We start from the raw sequence: 5132 nt of genomic DNA, 5'->3' as shown, positions 1-5132 counted from the left end.
CCCCATAGAGATAGTGTCTCCAAATCCTTAAGGCAAAGACTACGGCCGCTAGTTTAAGGTCATGAGTTGGATAATTCTTCTCATGCACCTTGAGTTGTCTCAAGGCATAAGTTATAACCTTACCATGCTGCATGAGGACACAACCCAAACCCACTCGGGAAGCATCGCAATATACTACAAACCCTTCGGTGCCCTCCGGTAAGGTCAAAACCGGAGCGGAGGTGAGCTTATCTTTCAACAATTGGAAGCTCTTTTCACAAGATTTCGACCATTCGAACTTGGACTTCTTTTGAGTTAAGGCCGTTACTGGAGATGCAAGAGATAAAAATCCCTCAACAAACATCCGGTAGTAACCGACCAAACCCAAAAAGCTTTGGAAGTCGGAAGGACTCAAAGTTCTAGGCCAACATTTGACCACATCGGTTTTCTTTGGATCAACTTCTATACCCTCACTAGAAACAATGTGACCAAGGAAAGTAATCGATCTTAGCCCAACTCTCACTGGCTAAACTTAGCATATAGTTGGTGATCTTTGAGGGCTTGCAATACTATCCTCAAATGATTCATATGATCATCCTCACTTTTAGAGTATATCAAGATGTCATCAATAAATACAATAACAAATGAGTCTAGAAAATTTCTAAACACAAGATTTATAAGGTCCATGAAAGACGTCAGGGCATTTGTAAGCCCAGAGGACATCACTAAGAACTCAAAATGACCATATTTTGTTCGGAAGGCTGTTTTCGGAACATCAACACCTCTCACCCTAAGTTGGTGATAACCCGACCTCAAATCAATTTTAGAAAAGTAACTTGCTCCTTGAAGTGGATCAAATAAGTCATCAATCCTAGGGAGTGGATACTTGTTCTTAATGGTCACCTTATTTAATTGTCGGTAATCAATACACATACGAAGAGATCCATCCTTCTTCTTCAGAAAAAACACCGATGCACCTAACTCAAAATGACCATATCTTATTCGGAAGGCTGTTTTTGTAACATCAACACCTCTCACCCTAAGTTGGTGAGAACCCGACCTCAAATCAATTTTTGAAAAGTAACTCGCTCATTGAAGTTGATCAAATAAGTCATCAATCCTAGGGAGTGGATACTTGTTCTTAATGGTCACCTTATTTAACTGTCGGTAAGCAATACACATTCGAAGAGATCCATCCTTCTTCTTCACAAATAACACCGGTGCACCCCAAGGAGATATACTAGGTTGGATGAAAACTTTATCCAATAAATCTTTGAGTTGAGCTTTTAATTCCTTTAACTCTGTCGGGGCCATCCGGTAAGGAGGGATTGAAATGGGTTGTGTATCCGGTAATAAATCTATGCCGAAATCTATTTCCTGTTTGGGAGGAATCCCGGGTAGGTCATCGGGAAAGACTTCCGAAAAATCCTTCACTACGGGGACCGACTCCAAAGGAGGAATCTCGAACTCAAGATCCTTGACCATCGCAATATGAAAGAGACAACCCTTAGAAATCAACTTACAAGCTTTTAGACATGAAATAATCCTACCCCTAGGAATGAAATTTCCTCCCTTCCATTCTAAAATGGGTTCATTAGGAAATTGACACTTCACAATTCGGGTCCTACAATCTATGGACGCAAAACATGCATGAAGCCAATCCATCCCCAATATAACAGCAAAGTCTAACATATCAAGTTCCACCAAATCAACCAAAGTGACTCTATTGGGCAAAGATATGGGACAACCCCTATAGACTCTTTTAGCAACTATGGAATCACCTACTGGGGTAGAAACCGAAAAGGGTTTATCTAAGACATCAAGAGGCATATCAAACTTTATAGCCACTAAAGGGGTTACAAAAGACAAATTGGCACCGGGATCTAATAATGCATAAACATTAATTGAAAATACTTGTAGCATACCGGTCACAACATCCGGAGAGCTCTCTTGATCACCTCGGGATTGGAGAGCATAGAAGCGATTCTTCTTAGGAGCATCGGGATTTGGGACATTTGCTTGTGCTTGAGCATTTTCCCTTCCTTGAGCCTTTAGCGTAGGACAGTCCCTCCTCATGTGGCCGCTCTTACCACAACCATAGCAATTACCCATGCCAACTAGGCACTTGCCTTCATGTTTTCGACCACACTTTGTACAAATAGGCTTCTCAACATAAGGACCACCACCTCTTGCTTCTTGAGGCTTGGGGGTAGACACTTTACCTTTGTTGATCCTTGGAGTGTTAGGAGGACCTTGGTTGGAAAACCTCTTTTTGAACTTTGGCTTATCTTGGATTTCAAACCTAACCTTAGAAGAATTTCCATCATCGGCCCTTGACCTCTTCAATTCTCTACCAACTTGCTTAAGCTTTTGCTCCTCAATATGTTCGGCATGAACCATAAGACATGAAATGTCCATGGTTGGGATTAGCATAGCCGACCTACATTCATTCACCACAAGATCGGATACCCCCATAACAAATTTGTTCATTGTAGCTCTAGAGTCCGACACCAAAGTAGGAGCATGCTTGGACAATTGAGTGAACTTGAGGCCATACTCCTTCACACTCATACCCCCTTGACGAAGGTTGATGAATTTTTGCATTTTCCTCTCCCTTAGTTCCAAGGGGAAAAACCTATCAAGAAAAGCCATCTTGAATGTAGCCCTACTTATCGTACCCTCTCTAATAGGTCTCCCCTCCTTCCATTGTTCATACCATACCTGTGGTGGCTAACTCTGCCTTTTCTTGAGTAGACACACTATAGCCTCTAGAACCTTAAACACTTGATCAATGAACCCTTGTGGATCTTCTTCCACTTTGGAGCCAAAGAAAGTAGAGGGATTCATCCTTGTGAAATCCCTTATCCTAGAAGTGGTAGTGCTAGCATTGGGGTTCACTTGCACCCTAGCATCCCTAGCAACTTGAGTGGCCAGCACTTGAGTCAAATTGAGAATTGCCGAACTTATCTCAACATTAGACAAAACCCCCCATTCAATAGGAACTTGAGGATTTTGAGGAGCTTGAAGAGGAACCACCTTATTCACATTCTCCTCACCGTCCCTCCTTGCATTGTTCCTTCTTGTATTCATTGCCTATAAGCACAAGAGAATGATTAGAAGAAAAGGACTAAATAGAGTTAAGACTCTTAGGCACGACTATGGAATAACAAAAGAGTGAAAGTTCCTAAGCATCTCGTAGCCTCTTATTCATAAGTGTGGCACGCTTCACACCCATGAACAAGACTATACTCGACATGGTATCTTGTGACATGAATCCTACATTATTCTAAACCTTATTCTCTGATACCAAGTTTGTAACAACACGAGAGCACCCCTTAGTCGTTATCGGCATATTCGAACTCGAAGAGATCTTATACAAGCCCTTAGCATTCGTCATAACGTGTATCATAGAATAAAATCACGGAAAATTTAAAACTTTTACTTTGGAAGTTCAACTTCACTTCATATATGAAAAAATAGAATCTAACTTCGTCACCATGCACCATCTAGACATAGAAGTATCGAAAATGGGACAAAGCCCTTACATCAATAAGAAGTCTTGAAATAGGAAAGTACAACAATGTCTTTCAACATAAGTAAACAACTAAACATAGAAGCTAGATAATAAGGTCTTGTCCTCGGACTTGAGGACTCACCAACTTGGGGAAGCAACTCCAACTGTCTTGAGAAGTAAGCTTGAATCCTCAACTACCCGAACCTAAATGTTTGGGGAAAGGGAAAAAATATGGGTTAGTACAACACACGTAGTAGGTATGGCTACTATGCATAAAAACCATTGAAACATGCATAAAAGGGACATTTAGTCAAAACATGCTTTATAGCAAGTAAATCCAATATGCACACAAAGTAAGCATCATAGTCCAAACCAACACAATATCATCCCAACATGTAGACAACCCAATTAATACTAGTGCAATGCAAAGAATAGAATCCCATTACCCTATTCAAAGCCAAGTATTACATTAAGCAACCTACTTCATGCATACATTCATAAGATCATATTTCATCATAAATTACCACATTCATAATGATCATACAAAACGTAGCTTCCACATACATAAGTCATCATAATCATAAGAGAACACTACTACAACCATCTCTTAGGATTCCACAGGTGCAATGTGCAAAAGAAGTCCCATACTCTCCCTTACACTATGTAGAAACCCTTAAGAATGCCCTAGTAAGACTTTACACCTTTCATACCTTCATATACTTTTACATTAAGGAAATATTGCAATAACCGACTTAAACCATGAGAGCTACATGGAATCCGGTGTTCTACTCCCACACCGAAACGAGAGGGTTAATAGTTGCCTAAGGTGTAACCATTCGTACATAGCTATCTAGGTGGATCCACTAAGTTAGAGTCCTATGTGGGCACATAGTTAAGGATCAAGGAGATGGCTTCTAGAAACCCTAACTTACTAAACGTGGGGGTTTCCATCTCGTGAGACAACACATACCATAGGTAATCTGGACTTGCTAAACGTGAGGAAACCCATATGGGGAGCCGGACTTGCTAAACGTGAGACCCCCATCTCATTTACATGCACTTTCGGTGCTAAGCATCTAATTCTCTTTTGTAATCATCTTTAGTCATCACATAAGTTCACATTAGCCATTAATAGCCCCTTATGTAGACATCTTACCATAATAGCTCATATATGTTCAAAAGTGAGTAACAATCCTTTCACTTTAGAGACACTTAACAAGTGAGTAAATCTTTCACTTTACATTACACTACAATCATGAGAACTACCTTTCAATCATATAGCAATCATACCATAATATAAATAAATACTTCATAGCTAATTCAAGTGTAGAGGGTTACGGAAGAGGAATCTACGTCATCAACACCACAACAACACATTAGGTATAGCATCATTACAATCGAAGTAATTCACCTTTCATACTTGAGTTCAAAGAAGAACCAACCTTCATACCTTCTTGCCCTTCGTGGGACATCCATACTTCAATATAGCCTTCAATTGATATCCAACACAAACTAGGGTTAGAATCATCATACAAACATGAATTACATAACATCACATTCAATTCATGGCCTTCAATCAATATCCAACAGATACTAGGGTTAGAATTAGGAAAAGAAGGAGAAACATGGGTCTCATGGG

This window comes from Solanum tuberosum, unplaced genomic scaffold (genome assembly GCF_000226075.1).
Source record: "Solanum tuberosum cultivar DM 1-3 516 R44 unplaced genomic scaffold, SolTub_3.0 scf00218, whole genome shotgun sequence".
In the NCBI taxonomy this organism is placed as follows: Eukaryota; Viridiplantae; Streptophyta; class Magnoliopsida; order Solanales; family Solanaceae; genus Solanum; species Solanum tuberosum.
The sequence above is the reverse complement of the archived record's forward strand: the minus strand, read 5'-3'. Positions refer to the sequence as shown.